Source organism: Tachypleus tridentatus, chromosome 8, assembly GCF_004210375.1.
Source record: "Tachypleus tridentatus isolate NWPU-2018 chromosome 8, ASM421037v1, whole genome shotgun sequence".
NCBI lineage: Eukaryota > Metazoa > Arthropoda > Merostomata > Xiphosura > Limulidae > Tachypleus > Tachypleus tridentatus.
This window is the reverse complement of record NC_134832.1, coordinates 3,609,000-3,631,575: the sequence shown is the minus strand read 5'-3', so window position 1 is coordinate 3,631,575 and position 22,576 is coordinate 3,609,000. Positions and strand designations below refer to the sequence as shown.

Genomic DNA, 22,576 nt, shown 5'->3' with positions numbered 1-22,576 from the left:
GAAATTTTGAAACATTTAAATTTGTTATTTTTCACACAAGTTTTTTCTAAAAATTAAAAACTAAGAGTAAGCGAAATACTGAGTTTTAAAGTTTTCTGTTAAGAAAAGTTTTATTTTAACATTTCTTTTAGGCAAAATGAAACGTCCCGCGCTTGTGCAGCAGTAAGTCTACTGATTTACAACGCTAAATGTAGAGGTTCGATTCCCCTCGGTAGACTCAGCAGATAGCCTGATGTGGCTTTAATGTACGAAAACCCAGAAAACGAAATGGAAACTTTAGCCCGAATTATCAATTTTTAACCGCCTGTTGGAATTTGTTTTGACATAACGAAAATATGCAAATTTCTCACCGGTATATAAAGTAAAAGACAAGTGTGGAAGTATTTTATTTGTGAAATAGTTTTAAAACAGTATATATTAAAATTATTGAACAATAAACGTAAAAAGCAACTGTTGTTAAGTGTTTTTTTATTTTTTGTTAAAATATTCTTTCTAAGGGTGTCTAAATAGTGTATATTTCATCTGAAACCTGGAATTATTTCCTATTGCGCAATGATTTAGGTGTAATATTCCTTTATTTTTAAGCGCAGAAGAGGAGAAATTTACGGAGTTGTGATACCGGTAATAACGTTAAGTTTTACGTGTTGTTGTTGTTATTGTGTTCTTTACAAGCCACGAAACGGTAAGGAATAGAAGGAATATGTGTCCTTGTGTGTTTTATTATGTTACTGAAAAAATTTTGTCTTTAAAGTTAATGTTTTTTTGTAAAGTTTTTAGTATATATTTGCAATTTGACAATGTACGTCAAACATCTTAACTTTGTACTATTATAAACGTAACCTTGCCGTCGTCGTTACGTTTTACGATAAATGCTAGGTACAGCATTATATAGTCATCAAGAAATTTTAGATATAAATTAGAAGATAAATACTTTTTATGTATATTAGTTTTAAAACTTTAAATAATTTTTACGTGCCTTCACCGTATTCGTAAGAAATATATACAAGCAGCGTAAAGGTCAAAGAAGTCTAACATTAGGTACGATTTTTATCAGTCTACGAAAATACTTCAATTTACAAATAACATAATTGACAGAGAACGTTAAATATGTAAATAATTGTGTCTGTTATCAAAGTATTAAGCCCTTGAACCTTATGTAAAAAATATGATGGGTTCTCTGTCAACCATTTAAATTGAAGAATAGTATTCGGTCCACTGGTCGTCCTCAATCGCAGTCTGTGGGGAGGAGAGAGTTTGTTTTAGATGTTTTAGAATTTCGCACAAAGCTACTCGAGGGCTATCTGTGCTAGCCGTCCCTAATTTAGTAGTGTAAGACTAGAGGGAAGGCAGCTAGTCATCACCACCCGCTGCCAACTCTTGGGCTACTCTTTTACCAACGAATAGTGGGATTGACCGTCACATTATAATGCCCCCACGGCTGGGAGGGCGAGCATGGTTAGCGCGACTCGGGCGCGAACCCGGACCCTCAGATTACGAAGTGCACGTCTTAACGCGGTAGGCCATGCCGGGCCCATGGGAGGAGAGAGAAAAAAAAACTTTACCTCATATTTTGTTTACTGAATTAACTCTTCATATGGAAGTATTTAAAATTTCGTTTGAGAACTGTAATAAACGTAGAAGTTGATTTACTGTGAATCGAATGTCGCAGTTCTTTCACTTCATTACAATCCCTTTCAAAATCGTTCTTCTAAAAAATTATTCCTTGGGTGTAACAAATGTAACACTTGCTGTACTGTTAAAAGTTTCGATGTACTCTTAACATGGTTATTAAATTACCGATTGCTGTTACAATATTATCCATTCCTCAGTATTCCAATTAAACACTGAATCCTCTGGAAATTAATGTTTTTGAGGTAATTCAACTAATCAAGAAAGCACTCTTCAAAGGAAGAATGTTCAACACATTTTTATTTGTTTTTTCTATATGCTATCTTCTGAGAATAAATAAGTGTGGATTTAATTTGTGAAAATGGACTCGCACTTCGTAGTACCTGGTTAAACAAAACTTAAAAGGTTAATAAAGTGAACCAAATAAATAATTGCAGATTTGTTTAAAGATGGCCCCGAAGAATACCCTTCGAACTATTGATGTGAAACAAAATATATGCTCTCTCAAAATGAAGTGAAATTAAACAAACTTATAATTCGTTGAATAACAAGTTTGGTAAAGGAAAATGATAGATAAAAACCCATTTTAAACGTAGGGTAAAAGGAACATTAATTGTCATTGAAAGAAAGTGAAACAATTAAAACATTTATTTAACAAATTGTTTCCACCAATGTAGCCCAAGAGAATTGATAATTTGTTAAAACATTATAAAACATACTGAATAAGGAAAAGGAATTTTAGCTCAATTCTGTTTGGAAGTCGATTATTCAAATTAATTATGCATTCTACTACCGTTAGTGAACCTTGATCCTTCAGAGACCGTTTGAATTTGAAAATAACGTTACTAAGAACATTTTTACATTGTCCATTACAAAAAAAGATCGTCTGGCGAAACTAGTCGTTTTTGATGTTTTGTTAATTCTTTGATCACTTATGCATTATTATGTTAATACGTTATTACTGATTTTTGTATTAATTTGGAAAAGTACTTCTCATTCTCTAAATATTTCGTGCCTTAACGGATTTTTATGAAGTGTTCTTATTGTATATAATTTAATAAACTATTTCCACGTAAATCAAAAGGCACGCAACTTGTTTCAACTACTGAAGTCTCCAGAATAAACTTAAATTTACATCTTCTCAAGACAACTTCTTTGCTGACTTACAACGCTAGAAACCGGGTTTCGATACCCATGGCGGGTAGAGCACAGACAGCCCATTGTGTGGCTTTGTGCTTAATAACAAACATCTTTTTCTCGAGAAATGTCATGAAAATTGTTTCCAGTTCCCTTAACCTAAACTGAAACGCAAGAATTAAGATTTTTTTTAAAATTTCGAGGCCACTTAGGACCATTGGTTGCACCTTAGATGTTGATGCAGCATCAGTGATTTTGGGACAGATCTTACTTGTAGGTGTCCATCTCTTTATGTTGCTGTCCCCAGTTTAGCAGTGAGGGAGAAAAGGAAGGTCAGCTGGTCAACATCACCAACTGCCAAAATTGGACTACTTCTTATAAGCGAATAGTAGGATCAACCGTGACATAATATCCCCCCTACAAGGTTAAAAGGGTGAACCTTTTCTGCGACTGGGATTGAAACACGCGACTCGCAGATTGTGAGTAGAGCGTCCTAACCAACAAATCATACTTGGCCCTTAAGCAAATGATAAGTTACAACTAGATTTAAAATTTTTAATCCAAATGATACAGGGGATAAAAAGAAAGCCAATAACTATAACCGAAATTATAAATGTGTGAAGTACATATAAAGCAGACAGAAATATTTTATTGTATTGATTTTGAGACTATAGATGTAATAAGTCGTAAAAAAGTTAAACTGAAAAATAAAAATTAATTTGAAAACGAACTATAAGCGCTAGAGACCCATGTTAATCCACTTGGTCCTAACTTATCCTGATGTGTTAATTTATCTGACCACCACTTACCAGAAGAGCAACTTAATGTACTACGATTAGGGTTAAATTTTTATACCTCAGGAAAAGAAGTTAACGTTAAACACGTTATTACTGAAATTCGGATAAAGATAAGTGTTTTAAATACAATTAACCAAACAGCAATTACACTCAAGATTTACAGCATTTTAGAAACTAGTCTGGTTTAGATTATGATCAAACTAAATCAGAAAATGCTGCTCTAGAACAACAAATACTTTATTATAAATAAGCTGAGATTGGCTGCAAAACTAATTTTAAACCAAAGACAGTGTGATAACAATGTCACTGAACTATTTTCTGAAGTTTCGTAGGTTGCTTTCTTCTCAAACTTCACGCTGATTAGGTATTTTCAACAACATTCCAACCAACCCTTTAATGAAATGTTTAGTGAACAAACAATCATGATTGTAGGCTTAAATAAATATGCTATAAAGAATTATAAAATGTTATAATCAGATTAAAAAACGAAAAAGTACAAGATAAACTTTGACATGGAAAACTTATTCGGCGAAATCCCAATAGATGGAGCCCTAAACACAATACCGGAAAATTTGTATGCAATGTTTACACCACCTTTTGTCGAAAATGAACTTGTAATTTTGGTCAAGAACTTCTAGATTCACTTCCGTTGTCTTACTTTCTTTGTGACACCTTCATGATAACTTCGAAAAATAATCTTCAATGAGTTGAGTGAAAAACCGGAGCTCTCTGTGTGATGTGTTTTGATGTCATATTCACCTTACCTCCTGCTGATAACACCTACTTTAAACACAGTTCATTCGCACTTCAAGTGTACTTATGAACTAGAAAGTAGTTACGAGCTACATTTTCCTCATGTCATAATTACACGATATTCGGAGAGTACTTAGGCATACATAGCTATAGGAAAAGAGAAAATGTGGACATAATTCCAAGTAATACATGTATACCTCTGGCGTATAGAAAACTCATATTTGGCTTATGTTAAAAAATCTTCACTTACACACACACACACACACAAATATATGTATATACACGTCTCAACGGCTGTTTGGAAATCTCTTAAATATATCGCTTATTTTACCTAGAAATGGAAGTTACAATACACCCAATTTGTCAAGATTGCTTTCAGATGTCACATCTTATCCTGACGTGGGAAATGACAAATATAATTCTTATTTAACCAATAACTTAAATACAATAAAACGCTCGTATCTTCAGTACCCTTCAGAAGTCGAATCTTCTTCACAACTTGTCTGTGAACTAAGTACACTTCAGAAGTCGAATCTTCAAGGTTTGTTCAAAGTCGTAGCCAGGTAATTAGGGCACTCGACTCGTGATTTTAAGATCGTGGGTTCGAATCCTTGTCTCACTGAACATGCTCACCCTTTCAACCAAGGGGACGCTATAAAGTTCAGTCAATACCATTAATCGTTGGTAAAAGAATAGCCCAAGTGTTGACAATGATGACTAGCTGCCTTCCCTCTAACCTTACACTGCTAAACCAAATCAAATGAGAAATATATCAACTAGTTTACCAAGAGAGTGTTAAAATACACTCAACTCATGAAGATCCCCCTCAAAATTAGAACTAACGTTTACCTTCTGTATATCAAATGTGAATCATTAGTTCTGTATCGTCAAACTTCTCAAGGATATTTTATAATTCAAGTCCAGCGTGAGAAGTGGCGAAGACAGTGAAAAAAATGTTAGTTTAGTTTTGTTGAGGAAGATATTCATGTTTGTACTTCAGTTGTTGGTAAGGGTAACATCTGTAACAAACATAAAGGAATTATGCATTAATATGTAATGCTTTTTTACTGATTTCACATACGCTAGTTGATTTTTGTCTTCAGACCTTCCTCAACGGCTCCAATATGAATTTAGACGCAAGTTGGATACATATCTTTTTCCAGGGTTAATATGGATATGCTTCAGATGGATGCCTTTTCGTTCAACCTACAGTTGGATGTAGGCTTATTGTAATTCAGGCGTTTTACACTGTAAAGGTTTTCTGGAACTTTTCTGTTTCAGTTTTAAAAATGTAGCTATATATCTATCTATAAGTCCTTTGAAAGAATTGTACAATTCATAATGGTGATGATACACTGTGTAGATGGCCCGGTGATTAAGGCGCGTGACTCGCAAAATGAGGGTTGCGGGTTCGAATTCCCGTCACACCAAACATGCTCGCTCTTTCAGCTGTGAGGGCATCATAATGTGATGATCAATCCCACTATGCACTGGTAAAAGAGTAGCTCAAGAGTTGGCGGTTGTTGGTGATAACTAGCTACCTTCCCTCTAGTCTTACGCTGCTAAATTAGGGACGGTTAGTGCAGATAGCTCTCGTGTAGCTTTGCGCAAAATCGAAAACAATAATACTCCGGTCGTTCTCGGTGCTCCTCCAGAAATATCTCTCGAACTGCTGTTGACGAGGTGTCTGATAAATAAAAGGAAATATGGTCATTATGGTTTGTTCCTATACTATATAGGTGGGTAAAGTAACTTTCTATAATTCCTTCAAACCAAAAGATAATGGGGAGCGTGGAACAAAATTGAAACTATGATCTTGAGATATTTTACCTTTCTTGACATGATCTGTCCAATAGTGATATCTGGTTTAGTACCTTAGCGGATTAGATAATTCAAAACTAATTGTTTCATATTATGGGCGACCGCCGAATACCCCCTTTTTTCTGTTTCATTTAAAGACGATTTTATTTGCTACCAAAGTCATACATCACGAACTTAACAACTTCATGTGGTCGTGTTTCATGATCGTGCTCATAATAAGAAAATCACGTATTTCTATGAAGGGTCTTAGACCTCTCTAAAATGAAGAAACTATAAACGGTTTCATGTTTTGTAGGCTGCTTACTTAATTTGTCTATACCAGTGACTCTGTGTAAAACGTACTTTATCTCTCCTGTATTCTGAAAGAAGGTAATCATTCACAGTTCGGTTTTCTTCGTCTTGGGGTTTTTGCCTAATGTAGCAGCCAGATTTATAGCATCTGTTATAATTTACGGAGAATGTTCTCGAACTTTTGTTCAGTTGGTAAAGTAACATACATTACAATAAACAGGACATTAATGTATATTTTAGTGTCGTAAGTCCTTTGATACAGTCTGAGCAATAAATCCTTTCCCAAAGGAAACTCTTCATGCTTGTTTTTGCATCAAAATTTTTATTTTGGTAAGAAAAGAAAATATTCTGTGGACAGGAATGAATTTTTTAGATAATACGGTTAAGATTGTCTAACGTAACAACATGGATTTTAGACTTTAGATGACGCTCGCCTTTATTTATTTCTTCAATACTGCAGGAACATAAATGGACATCCGCTGCTTCGTGCAGATCCTTGGACAGACGGTTCAGTAGAGGCTGTCGTTTATCACTAATGTATTTGTTTTTAGGGTTCTTTGGGAGTGGACATAAAGCAACTATAATAGATTTACCACAACAAAGATTGTCGTCATTGTTAATGGCTATAACACACCTTTCTCAATCGATTTGTGATAATATTAATGTATTTCTACCATCACTACTTCCAACACGTAATTCTAAGGCCGTTGCCTTAATCTTCAAGAACCTTATAAAGGTAAATCCTTTTTCATTCTGGTCAACTTTTTAAAATTAGGTAAAACCAAATCAGCTGAAAATACATCGTTGTTCTGAAGACATATACTGAGTGGTGTATGAAGCTAATTAGAAACAATACAAATTCTAAACTTGTCGGGACTATCCAAGTTCGAGCGTTATCTAAAGCTCCAAATTTATATTGTTTCATTGGATAAATTGAACCGTATTATCTACAGAAGTCCTTCCTGTCTAAAGAATATCACAACTATTTTAATGTTATAACAAGTATGAAGGGTTTCCTTGGGGTATATGTTTTTGTACAGGTTGTGATGAAGGATCCGAAATGTTAAGTAAACACTACTGTATTTACTGTAACATCTGTACAAAAGGTCAGTCAGCAAATAGAAAATGCATTAAATACGTCGACTTTATATCACTGTATCCATGGACAAATATATATATTAGGAGTACCGTGTTAGGCGTCTATTTATAACTACTAATGATATTTCTAATTTAAATACTTATTCTGTATTTCTAAAACGTCATCTATCACTCCTAAAAACATTCTTATCACCCCAATGTAAAGATGTCATGAGAAATTAACTTTATCTCTTCTTGTAGAAGGGAGATCACCCCTCACGTCAGGACTGTCGTAAAGGACTGAGAGACCCAAGAAGTTAAGAAAAATGGTCTTGAATGTGAAACCAGATTATTGATATCTATAAAGTGTATCACCAGCCTTGTAAATATTCTAACCTCTTCACAGGATACTTAGATACATTTTAAAACTTAAACAGAAAAGTTTCGAAAGACCTTATTAAACTTGCTACGGTTGCTACCCTTATCAACGACGGATCTACTGAACATTAATATCTTCCTCAGCGAGATCAGAACATTTATTTGAATGCATTCTCACCTCTCATACTTGACTGGAATTGTGTAACATCCTTGAGAAGTTGTGTCTGTCTGTGTTGTGTCAAATAGAGGCAGTATATTTCATATATCATTTGGTTGGCTTAGTGTTTTATGGCGCAGAGCAACTACGCTATATATCAGAAGGAACTGTGAAATTAGGTCCGTCTCTGTTATACTGAATACAGAGAGTGTTGTTCATATATCACACGAAACTAAAGGTCCATCCTTAAAACACTTCCTCGTATATCTTACAGATGAAATTGGTAGATGCCATACAAGGAGTTAGTCATGGACCGCAAAATTTTGTTTATATTAAAACGTCAAGACCGTAAGACTTGTAACATCCTAGGTTTTACAATTCATTTTTTGTAATCAAAAAACTAAACTGTAGAATCCTATATTTTTTATATTTAACAGGAATCCATCACTGTTAAAAATATCAAATTAAAATATGTCGAACTTTTAAGACGTTCAGAATAATCAATCGAAAAGTAAAGAAGAACACTGCCTAGGTTGTACGAAACGTCACATCCTTCACATTGTAAAACACAACCCTATTGTTACTGACGGACGCCATTAATCGCCATGGGCTGAAAGGCCTTGAGGGCAGATACCAAGAGAGCTTAATAACGAAATATTTCGTTGCTTGTTTGTTTTTTCCTACTTACAGATTCGAAAGGAAACATCCATAAGATATTAGTTCTATATCATTTCTAATTGGAGCTCAGTTTTTCGAATTATATAGCCGTTTTTAACAGCCATTTAAACAGGAAATGGTAAAATACGGTTTGTAAGGAAAATTTTGGCCTATTATCATTGTGGTTTTCCTGAAAACCCATGATTTTCCTGAAAATTTGGTGTGTTAGTGAATGTCGAACCTTGTTCACTAAATTAATGTAAAATATTTTTGATATTCAACTTGTTGAAGAATTACCTGAATATTTTTATAATTACTTACAACTTGGTAAAACAAGTTTTTAAATCATTGATAATCTTATAAAGCGAAACTGGACAAAAGAAATGTGTCTCAAATTTTAAACTCGTGGGAGACATCGTTTGGAATTATCAGTGTCTTGTACGAAATTTGATTCATCAGGATAAAAGTATACGTAATATATATTTAAATTGTCAATATCTTATTATGTTCAAGAATTAAAAGTAACAGTTACAAAAATAACGTTTTTTTGGCACAGTAATAAGTAAAATTATTTAATATAACTTGCAACCAATTAATCTCGGTAAACGTGTTACTATCATCAGAGCAAAATTCTACAGTTTCTATTAAGTAGGTATTTAGATCCAACCGTTAATGGGCGGCCCCTGTGTATAAACAGAGATGATGAGCTAGTCAACATGTTCTGTTGGAAGACCTGTTTATGTTAAGTATTCTAGCTTGTATGTCATAGCTTACCCTCTATATCTTGATTTTTTTTTCTCGTCAAAAATATGAACTCGCTCATTAACGATGAGAGTTAAATATTAAAGGGATATGATAATGGTAACACATTTACAGAAACTAGCTTGGCTGTAATTATTAATATATATTAAATAATTTTACTACGGCCCGGCACGGCCAGGTAGTGAGCTACAACAAGCTCGATACTTAGTTTTCGAATATATAAATGTTACAATACTCTCACGTTTTCAAGATTTGTTCAAAGTAATGGCCAAGTAGTTAGGGAACTCGACTCGTGACTTGAAGATCGCGGGATCAAATCCCCGTCACACCAAACATGCTCGCCCTTTCAGCCGCTGGAGCGTTATAATGTTACAGTCAATCCCACTATTCGTTGGTAAAAGAGTAGCCCAAAAGATGGCGGTGGGTGGTGATGACTAGCTGCCTTTTCTCTAGTCTTACAGTACAAAATTAAGAACGGCTAACGTACGTGTAAATAGTCCTCATGTAACTTTTCGCGAAATTAAAGAACAAACAAGTTTACCAATTATTTCCCCAGAAAACGTTGTTTTTGTAATTGTTACTCTTAATATAGCAGCACAATATGCCTTTAAAAAATTATGCGTTCAAGAAATGCCAGAGACTAAACTCTGTTTAATTTTTGAGCGAGATAAATGTTTGAGACTAGCGATGTTTTGAATATGCTTACGAAGACGCAACTCTTTGGTTATTTATTCAGTGATTTCAAACCAGAATAAACGCGTCTCAGAACAGGACTGTTAATTTTCTAATGATAAAATCGTTGTGTATGTATCCAAGTAAGATAGAAGCTGATACTTCACAGAATATATATTCATAGATTAACATGGCAATGGCCGTGATAGAACTAAAAGGACTTTATTTGAAGTACGTGTCTTAAGAACATGCATTCATATGTATAGTCACTGGAAATATATGTGCACTTTCGTTTAAGCCACCATTTTATATTTATTATCTTTCGGACACAAATCGTATGTGAGGTTACTTAGCAATAGTTCTATCAACTATTTTGTCAACAGTACTCTGACGAATTATATCACTCAGTTTCTGAGATTTATCTATTTTGAAGAATCGTGGAAACTGGCCTTGGCCGAATTACAAGATCCTCATAGCTGGCATAGTGTGTCTGATGGTTCAAAATGCATTCTTTACTTACCCGGTCCTCACTGTGCTGCTGTAATCAAAGACATTAGACCATGTCATTACAAGTAACCTGATTTTTTAATTAAAATCTAGAAACATTACATCGTAGACTCTACAAAGAACCTATATTTACTTACGATTCGTTTATCAGAAAAATAAGTGTGAAACTAAACAGGGAAGCCTCCATGACTGCCAATCCTTTAACTTCAATGACTGACAGAGGACCCATCGAAGTTTCTATATTAGTCTCAGGGGGGAATGAATAATTTGATTTGGCACAATCGTTTATTCATAGAAAATCTAGGTGGATTTGTTTGTGAAGCACAAAGCTACAGAATGGGTTATCTGTGTTCTGCTAAGCTGTATCATTCCTACTCTGCTGCTTACCGTAGTAATAACTATTATCGAATATTGTAATAACAAAATTATTTATAGTTCCTGGACTGTTTATCCTATGATTCATGGTTTGCGATTCACGTTTTGGAGATGTGGACGTGGTAAAACAGTGTCAGTCAGATTTCACTGTTCTACCTGACGCAGCTGACTAGACCAGGAGTTGGTGATGGTGCCATTAACTGTCTGCCTCTAATCTATCAGTCCAAGATTAATGACGGCTATATACATAAAACCTTTGTGTAAAAAACTGTAAAACAAACTTAATGTTAAGAACGGTAGTACAATTGGACACGGATATAATTCCTAGGAGGGTAGGAGTCATCTTCATCTAAGACAATTTTATTTTTGTGATAGAGTAGTTGACCTTTAGAATAGGTTTCCTCTAGATGTTGTGGAGGCAGAAAATTTAAGGTAATTTTAGGGAAGAATCGATGAATATATTGATGATCAGGATTGACTTTGAGTTTATGTGATGGATAGAAATAATCTGGATGGATCAACGGTTTCCTTATTATCCTTAAATATTATGTTAAATCAACGACAAGAAAATAATACGTTTACGGTTGGATACAGAAGTAAACTAACCGCCATGCAGCAGGAGAAACGGTTTGAAATGGACATACATAACAAACCAAATATTTATAATTTGTGTCACGTAAGAATTTTAATAGCTTTGTACTCGACCGTTCTAAATATATTACCTTTATTAGACACTGCTGTGCCACTAAAATAACGGGGATACATCATGAACCAAGTATATATAATCTTCATTGCTTAAGAATTTTAAAGGTTTTGTACAGAATCGTTGTAAAACGAATGTTAAGTTCTTTGTAAATAAAATAGCTAAGTATGAAATCGTGCTACAAATGAAATTGAATTTGTAAAAGATAAATAGAAATTAATGAATTACCAAAACAATTAATCAGTGTAATATATATAACACAACAGAACTGACATCGAAATACCAAAAACTACACCTCCTATTACAAATTTTTTATAGTTTACAAAAACAAGATATCTCGCACAATATGCCGATATTTACTTAAGTACTTGATTGGTTTCGGAAATTCGTGCAAACTTACACAAAGACTATCTGTGTTGGTGTTTCCTAATTTTTACCTGATAGACAAAAGAGAAGGCAAAAAATGTATCTAGAGACGGCGGGTATGGGTATTAAAACTTTTATTAAAGTAAATTTTTAATGCCCATACCAGCCGTCTTGAGATATTTTTTACTTCAAGCTGGTTTCTTGTCGTCACGGAAAAGGAAAGGCAGTTCGTCAACAGCAACCATCGCCATCTGTTGAGCTACTTTAATCGAACAGTGGAATTTGGCCGATGCTCTTGCAATACATCCACGGAATAGCCCTATATACGGAATGCATTTTGTGATTTTTCTTTACGACGAGAGAGTACAGCGATACAAAAAACCTTTAAAATTCCACACACTAAATACTAAGCAACGATATCTCCTATACTTAGGCAATCAGTTTGTTTCAAATTCATTACAAATTACTTAAACGAGTTCTACATTTTTTCTTCACAAATTTAAGTCGTATCCATTTTTACAGCTAAATCTAATTTCAAACAAATGTTGGACTCCAGAGATAAATAACTCATATATTTTTGGTTCTCCTATACGTGTTTCATATGCGCAGTAATTTATATCAGTGGTTATTAAATGTCACAACACCACTTCAGATATTATCAGTTATACGTAATATGCAATATTGGTGAACATTTTCACATGTGCAACTAATATTGTGTGCGGATTATTTGGTTGTTGTTGTTTGTTATTATGTACAAAACTACACAAAAGGCCATCTGTGCTCTGCTCATCACGGGTATCAAAACCCGGTTTCTTGTGGAATAAGTTTGCAGACATACCCCTGTGCTAGTCAGGGGATCTGTACAGATAAAGCTTATTCTACTACTTTTGTCATGTTTGTTTAACTAGAATTTTGGAAGTCTTTGATAGAGGAAAATCTACCACGTAAATAGGCATATCAGTAGTATAGGGTGACCTATTCGTCATCTCAAAAAGAAAGGTTTTCCAGAAGGGTTACAGTAACTTCCTTAACGTTTAGCTCATGTTCAGGAGATCAATCTTCACGAACCCAGTTGCAGTTCGACCACAAACAAATAGCCTATTCTATTGATATTGATTTTTACAGCTTTTATGTGTGTATGTGTGTCTTCTTACAAGCTGAGCTTCGTGAATTATTCTAAAGTGTGGCTGTTTGGATTCTCAAAACATTCACGATATATTTTTTGTTCGTGATTACTACAGGATGATCATCCATATTAAAGTTTGACAATATAATTGCCAGTTTGAAGGCCCTCGATACATAGCCCAAAAAGTTTGTTCATTCTGAGGATTATTATAAAACTTTCCCTTTGGATATATTTTGTAGCTCAGGAATGACAGTGTTTTTAATTGTATACTTTTTTAATTCGTTTTAATTCCATAACTCCATGTGACGCTGAACCATTTGCTGTCTTCTTTTATCTTCCCCACCACCACCAGCAAGGATCACTGACTGGATATGTTGCTGTAAACCGTTAAGTACAACTTATCAAAATATTTAGCAAGTTAAGCTCAGGTGCTGTAGGAATAAGGTTGATTCTCTTCAAGTCTGAGTTGTTGCTTATAGTATTAAAATATCGAAAAGAACTAAATTTTATTAGCATTTACGTTCAATCATGAACTGCTTAAAAATTTAAATACAGTGCTATTAAGTTTTATAGCGCAAGGCTTATACAATGGGTTATCATAGTGGTGTCCAACACTTCGATTTAAACCTCAGATTTCAACCTGCTGTTGATCCAGTATGAGAATAAGTAGTAAGTGTAACGTATCTATTTATTTCATTTACTCAAAAATATATTCGAAATGACTGAGCAATGATTTTTACTCTCTTGCAGTAAAATATTTTAAAATCAATATTGATCTTACTATTCCGGTATCTAGGTAGTTTAACTTCACTATTTCAGTATTCAGGTAGCTTGAATCACTATTTCAGTGGCCAGGTAGTTTGATCTTATTATTCCGGTATCTAGGTAGTTTTACTTCACTACTTCAGTATTCAGGTAGCTTGAATCACTATTTCAGTGGCCAGGCAGTTTGATCTTACTATTCCGGTATCCAGGCAGTTTTACTTCACTATTTCAGTATTCAGGTAGCTTGAATCACTATTTCAGTGGCCGTTATTGTTTTGATTGCCATGTGGTTACTTATTCTGTAGCCAGATATTTTGACTTTACTATTTAAGAAGACAGATGGTTTGAAATTTAAAAAAGTGCCATAGAGCATCAGCCAAGCTGGTAATCCTTTCGTTTCCATGGTAAAACGTTGACGTTGACCGGCCAGAAGTTTCTGTTGTACTCCAACGTATTTGAATATACCGAATGCTTTACCATCTGGGGCAGTTTCTTCCAGCCCTTGTTACTTGTAGCAGGGCACCTTTCAACAACTTAAAATATCAGACTGCTATTATCAGATGGAAAAAATCGCTTATTTTGGGTCGAATTATTTTCTGGGGTTGATATTTTTACGAAAAATATATCAAAAATGAAAAAGGTTAGACAATTATAGGTCTAATATCTGAATTATTTATATGGGAGTGCAAAACCATCAACCAATAAATACAACAACAAAAACGACTCCACAAGTTTAAATGCAATAAATTAGACACCAGATCTTCCCGAGCATAATCACTGGCACGAAAGTGTGTGTGTGTGTGTATTCTTATAGCAAAGCCACATTGGGCTATCTGCTGAGTTCGCCGAGGGGGCACGAAAGTTATTCCAAAAGTCTGTAATGATAGATGATTTTGAATTTTGCGCAAAGCTATACGAGGGTTATATGCGCTAGCTGTTCCTAATTTAGTAGTGTAAGATTAGATGGAAGGCAGCTAGTCATTATCACTCACCACCAACTCTTGGGTTACTTTTTTACCAATGAATAGTGGGGTTGACCGTATCATTATAACGCCACCACGGCTAAAAGAGCGAGCATGTTTGATGTGATAGGGTTTCGAAGCCGCGCCTCTCGAATTACGAGTCGAGTGCCTTAACCACCTGGCCTTGCCTATAATGATAGAAGTGAACTTCAATGAAATTATGCCACTTAGTGTTAATTTGTAAAATGTTGTAAATAAATATCAACGCCTTCTAAATTACTGAACATGTCTCCTGTCTTATATTTGCAACTTATAATTTACATTAAAATCTAATACGTTAATAGAGTATAGAGTAAATGTTTAAAAATTAACAAATTATTTATTATAAAATGTAATCTGCTTTGGTATAAGTATGAGGCACGTCCTTTATATCACAAGGTTATGTTGGTTTCAAGTACTTCCATTTTTTTCTGTTCGCAACAGAACACGGATTTTCGTGGAAAATCAAACAGACTTTGTCAAGTATGAATAGCCAGCTCGACTGAGACTTGTCATGCTCAAGGGATCAAAGTAAGTTTTGTCTTGAGATAGCACAAGAACAGCTCTAAATTCGTGATGTATTTCCAGGAAACTGTGTGCTTTCTTGGTTATTGGAAGTGGTAAAGAAATTTATAACTCTAAAACAATGGTATCTGTTGCCTTGGGTACCAGAGTAAGATTTTCTTCCACTTTTTACAAGTTTGATCGATATGTATGAGACAAGGTTATTCTAGGATAGCCCCAGTGGGTTAGTGGTAAGTCTGATAGTTTTATACCCTAAAATTTGAGTTTCTATACCCGTGATGTGCAGAACATAGATAAGGCACTTCGTAGCTTTGTGCTTAAAAACAGACATTAGTGATGTCGAGAAAACCCACTTTTAGAGAAAAATATGTATGTAAAAACGGCTCGTTTGGGTTGAGAAAATATTTTACGTAGAGGAGCGAACAACGTTTCAACCTTCTTCGGTCATCGTCAGGTTCACAAAGAAAGAGTTTGAAAGAGGTTATGGTCAGCTTCCGGTCAGTTACCTATTCCTTTCTTTGAACCTGACGATGACCGAAGAAGGTCGAAACGTTGTTCGCTCCTTTACGTTAAAAAAATTCTCAACCCAAACGAGCCGTTTTTACATACATAAAACAGACATTATTCTAGGATTTATATATGGTCATTTAAGCTAATGTTTAAATAGTTGCTTTGTTTCCCTGTTGAGCACAAAGCTATACAATGTACTATTTGTACTCTGCCCATCATGGATATCGAAACCCAGTTTTTAAAATTATAAACCTACAGGCTTGTCGCTGTGCCAGTTGGAGGGATTTAAAAAGTAATATTAGTTTAGTGTTTGTTATTTGAAAAAAGTCAGTTCATTTTTATAACTACTATGTTTAATTTGGTTTTTGCTTCTAGTGTTAAATAAGAAAAAATAACTCCACTATAATATCACTGTAAATGTTTATTCGTTATTCATGCCAGTGTTGTCAGCGTCATACAACAAAGTATTATATACTCTTCTTAACAGACCCCCGTAATGAGTAACGCAAAACAATCATGTGACATGAACTGTTGTCAGTCTTACTGTGATGTCAGACATGTTGTACTAATAAATGTCAACTAAGGTGTACATACTAAAATAAAGAGGTTCAGTACGTTATATTAAATCGATTTTGAATATGCAAATCACATGACATTTACAGCCGATAATATAGAGTCAAGGTCAACTGGTTTGTATTTGAGTCTGCTTGACATTTGGTACACAGTATGATGTCACCGAAAATTGCTCTATTTGAATATTAGCTCTTTTTGATGCAAAATATTAATAGTACTCAGGTCATAAAGATGTGTTCAGATTGGGGATTTGAATTTCGAAGACACAGATATTCCTTTTATGTTAATGACATTGGAAAACAAAGGAATATGTATCAGCATGGAAATCCGGGACCATCCAGAAAGATATGTGCAACAAATCGCACCCCAGCTGTAAAAAGCAAAGTGCCATGTCTTGTAACAGGTGAGAATCCATTAACACAGGTGGAAAAAGTCGTCCACGTGACTCACGCAACAGTATAGAATGTAATAAAGAAGGATTTCTTCGATAAAAATAGGCTGACATGATATAGATTTACCAAGATAAAGGTTCTAGCCATGCCAACATTTTACTATGGCATACCTTAAACAGCTGGAGAATGAAACAGGTATTCGTGCTATTCAATAAGGACGCGTCACCGGATGCAGCTCATTTTTCTTTTTTCTTAAAGATTGGACTCTTGAAACAAGCGCTAAGAAACCGTTGTTCTCATACATTGGATGGCTTATGGAAAGCCCTCGGGGAAGAAATTTATGTTTTGCACATGACATCCTTACGATGAAGGATTTTACAAATAGAAACTATTGTGCAGAGCAATTGTTAAAATCACGTTCTTCAGACAGAGCACGACGAAACGTGGCAACGTAGACTGAAACAATGTGGTAAGGCTCAAAAATTGTTTTAATATTACGTTCTCTTTTAATATTATATCAGATGGTACCTGTATTCTGAACGCGTTGAGCCTCTATAGGAACCTGCTTTATTTCCTAGTTGTCATACACCTTGGTTTTACGTACCCATTGTTTTTCTGATACGTAAAATTATCATATATAGTAAATCACAAAACCATCGAGTCCTTGTCCCTTAACAAATATCGAGTAAAAAGGAAACTGCTTACAACAACATCGCATAAATCACTCATTTACCGCAACGTAATTCAACTTTTAATTGGAAATGATAAACTTTTAAATAGGTGATGGATATTCACAGCACCTTCTATAGTATATCTTTTTAGGTTTTGCTGCAAAATACGAAGTCATCTTTGCTGTAGGCTTATGAAACAATAATAATAATATGCAGAAATGGGCAAATTTTGATTTAATGTAACAATTGTGAAATCACTTTTTCCCTTATTATCAATGTTGGGTGGTCTTAACTGTTGAAGAGGAAAGTTTTTAGGTGTTGTTTGACGAATAAGTTTACTTTTTGCCCGAGTATTATACATGTATCAGAGTTTGAGCAGATGCCTGTGTAATCTGTAATATAAACAGCTATCATGGTTCATGGCCGTATACCTGATCGTATTTAAATAGTATACTTGTCTCTGTCTGATTTTTTTTTTTTTTACATAGTATACTTGTTGCCATCTGGATATATTTTCATATTATATTTATTGCTACATGGACATATTTTCATAGTGTGTTTGTTGCCACTTGGGCACAAACTAACCAACCACAAATGATTGTCACTATGTCTTGTAATTGGTAGTACTAGCAAATTACTCGAAGTGGTTGTTATAATATGTTTGTTACGGAGTTAATAAGAGAGATTTCTATAAAAGTAAATACAGTCATGACCTGTATCTCCAGAATACATCTGTTTAATGTATTCCAAATTAGTTTAGTCACTTACCGGGTTTATCTGTTTAATATATTCCAAATTAGTTTAATCACTTCCTGGATTCATCTGTTTAATGTATTCCAAATTAGTTTAGTCACTTCCTGGGTTCGTCTGTTTAGTGTACTACAAATTAATTCAGTCGCTTCCTGGGTTTATCTCTTTAATGTATTCCGAATTAGTTTAATAACTTCCTGGGTTCATCTGTTTAATGCACTCCAAATAAATTCAGTAACTTTCTGAGTTCATATGTTTAATGTATTCCAAATTAGTCACTTCCTGGATTCATCTCTATAATGTACCCTAAATTAGTTTAGTCACTTCGTGGGTTACTCTATTTAATGCATTCCAAATTAGTACAGTCACTTTCTGGGTTCATCTGTTAAGCGTACTCCAAATAAGTTTAGGCAGTTCCTCTCAATACCGAATAGGTGAAACTCTGCTTTGCATATATAGATAAACATATTGAAAAACACGCCGAAACCACCCCGGACGTCCCCCGATGACTCAGTGTTAAGTTTACGGGCTCACAGCGCTAAAATCGATAGCTGTATTCCACGTTGTGGACGAAGCACAGAAAATGGATTGTGTATCAACCTGAATATTAGCATTAAATAACAATTAGTATAAATTATGCGACCCATATAGTCGTTGTTATATGAAAGGAATTACCCTGACGGCTCAGTGGTAAATCTGAGGACTTGTAATACGAAAAATCAGATTTCGGTACCCGTGGTGGGCAGAAGACCGCAGATAGCCTACTGCATTTAGCAACAAACAACTTAAATCATAATAATACTGCATATTTTGTTTTTAGAAGCACTCGTTAGGTTTCTGTTTGGTCCAGTGCAACAAGTATTAGTAATTCTGGTTATTGAAGTTTACATGAAATTATCCTGTGTAATTCATCATGTAACTGTTCATTAATATATTGGTCTGGTATATAGCACGAAAAGCAGGGATCATTAATCGAGCACATTCTATAAAATAAATTAATATAATAAAATTAAACTGCGGAATTCGTAAAGTTTCTAATATGTGTTCACGACTGTCGTAAATCCTAATGGAAAGTTTAATTTCGCCGCGTTGACAAGCGTTCGGAACAGTTACTGGGTTGTCTGATAGTACGTTACAAGATAAAGTATTTATCCTAAAATCTAATAACTGGATACCAACCTAACACTTACGTCCCTCGTTTGCTCCAATAAAAATGTCCGTTACATTATTACAGTAATTCAGATAACTACTTTAATGTATTTCAGATGATATAAACGTAATTACTATATTTCCTGTTTTGAAACGTGACTTTTAGTGATATAAGCTATCTGCCTTATCGCTGATCCACTGTGTATCAAGTCTAAAGTGACAAAAAATATCTAATTACCTTAACTGACGAATTACTAAACCTAAAAAAACATCAAGTTAGGTTAGTGATAGTTTAGTTTATACACTTTAGTAAGAATTATCTGTAAATAAGAAATTGTCCAGTTGTAGAGGCTTAAATATACAGTAAAATATTAATTTCTGTGTGTACGGTAAGACACGTTTCATTCTCGAAAGTTTCAGAATGTACACATTCCATCTTTATCAAGCTATGACGAACAAAACAGAACATTAGGCACCAAATGTTCAAACATCTTCCAAATAGTAAGTACTTAACTTTATTTGTTCTTGTTTATCTAATTAATTTCTTCCTTTTATTCTGTATTTTAATTTGTCTATACAAAATGTCTGAACATTATACTTAATATTTTACCTTGTACGATATAGATTGATGAGTGTATGTGTTTTCTTACAGCAAAGCAACATCGGGCTATCTGCTGGGTCCACCAAGGGAAATCGAGCCCCTGATTTTAGAGTTGTAAATCGGTAGACTTATTGCTGTACCAGCGGGGGACTAGACTTATGAAGATGGAATGTGTACATTGCGAAACGTTCAAGAAAAAAACGTTTCTTACCGTATATACAGATGTGTAATGTTCGTTGTTCTTGCCGACGTAATACTGTTTATTATTATCGAAGTGTTTCATATATTGTGTAGAATATATTAGTTACTCTTAGAGAATATCCTATCGTGTTTAAATATTAATATGTAAGTTGATATTTTACTGTATATTTAAGCCTCTACAACTGGACATTTCTTATTTTCAGGTAATTCTTACTAAAGTGCATAAATTGAAGTATCACTAACTTAACTTCATGTTTTCTAGACTTAGTAATTCTTCGATTAAGGTAATTAGGTATTTTTCGTTACTTTAGACTTGATACACAGTGGATCAGCGGTAAGGCAGATCGCTTATATCACTAAAAGTCACTTTCGAAACTAAAGAGTAGACACAGAACATTATCTAGCTTTGCGCTCCATAACAAACAAATAGTTCAAGTTCATTTTCTAGTTATAAGCTCTGAAACACGTGTAAAAAGAAAGTTTTTTTTCTCTTTCTTTCTCTAAAAATTGTAGCGAATGATTATAAGTCATATTTTAGTCAAATTTTAAATATTAAATCATAGAATTTTGATTCTCGTCAAATGAATCTACTTCTATGTCGAATACTAAAATCACCGTGGAAATATGTGTTTTCTCACAGCAAAGCCACATCGGGCTATGTGCTGAGCCCAGTGAGGGGAATCGAAACACTGGTTTTTGCGTTGTAAACCCGTAAACTAATCGCTGTACTAGCAGGAGGCCAGTGGAAATGTATTTAAAACTAGGGTACTCATAACGACTTATTAATCAAAAACAAACAATATTAATCCAATATCTAATTCTATGTTCACACCTATTGTTTCAAATTCATTTCTTTCTTGAAATCAGCATTTATGATTATTGTAAACCTAGTAACTTTCCTTTTGCAGTAATGGAAACCACAATGTATAAAATTCCATTATGGAGTTTTCTAGGTACACATACAACAAAAAATACTGTTTATTAGAGAAGATACTGGTGACAGAATGTCCACGATCAGTAGAGATGACGGCCCATGATATGCCGACAGTTGTACACGTAAAGTCTTGTGACAATTGAATTGTCTTAAACTGTTTCAGCCTTCTTTGCCAGGATCAAAGGCACCGCAACTTGGCGCGGTGACGGAACGGCGGCGACCCTCAAACGAGTCTCCATTATAGTTGTTACTTAAAATTCCTGTGGTGGCCTCTTCTAAAAAGAACCTTGGCCAAGACGCACACAATAGCTCAACCTCCGACCACAAGTAAAGCCAGGGCCGCTGTCTCTCTTTCTAACTGGGTGATATACTGGCATGTCAGGAGATCTCGTGCGTGCCTCCTGTCGGGGACGGTTTTTGTATATTTTGTTTGCCGTACGTAATGATAAAACTTAGTTGATCTAACAGGTCACCCAGACGTATCGAACCATCAAAGAAAACCGCGAAAAGAGAGAGTTTCACTGTCTTTACCGGCTCCATTTGTGGAAACATTTCTCTCTTCTGATTTCTAAACATATAAACATAGAAGAGGTTCTGCTCTATCCACTCTTGTGTTTAATGGCTTTATTAACTGATACGTGTCCATTGCAGATGGGCTATAATAGGCTGTATTTCTATACAAATTAAGTATTGAAAGTTTTTCAAAATGATATTTTTATTTTTACACTTTGTTTAATGGGTAACTCAAGCTTTAGTCCACATCTATGGTTTATTAGTATCAGTTTGCCTAACGAGAAATGCGTATCCAATTAAAATTACGTGAAGGAAGAGACTGGTTCGTGTTGTTCTTTACTTTCGAAACTATGCCAAAACTATATCATTAGCATACCGTATAAAGTGTGAACAAGAAATACGAAACATTAACCTAAATATTTACCTAAACACAAGATAAGATACATATTTAAACCTTTACACGTTTGTGATAATCATTATTCACGAGGAATTCCGCACATGTGCAAAGTGGTGGATGTAATATAGATCTTTCTTGAATAAACGATTAAACTGCAACTTAGACTCTTGAAACCCAGTAGTTTTCAAAAACAGTGTAAAACTACAAAATTATTGTTCTATATAAGTTACATCCACACTCTCTCACTGAACGTCATTCATCATAACCTTTTATTGCAGGTTAAGAGTAGCCTAGCGATAGCTTGCTGAACATTCACAGTTTTCGATCTTAGCCAAGGGTCCGCGCTATAATAGAAACAGTCAAATCTCCCTGTGCTACCAGTTAAG

The 22,576-nt window shown here is 34.5% G+C and overlaps 1 long non-coding RNA gene across 1 annotated transcript; it reads left to right on the top strand.

Moving 5' to 3' along the window:
- The first annotated feature begins 611 nt into the window (after nucleotides 1-611).
- On the top strand, nucleotides 612-22,250 carry LOC143224085 (uncharacterized). The gene is made up of 3 exons (XR_013013199.1): nucleotides 612-682; nucleotides 15,419-15,505; nucleotides 20,197-22,250. It is a non-coding gene; the product is annotated as an uncharacterized LOC143224085 (long non-coding RNA).
- The last annotated feature ends 326 nt before the right edge of the window (nucleotides 22,251-22,576 follow it).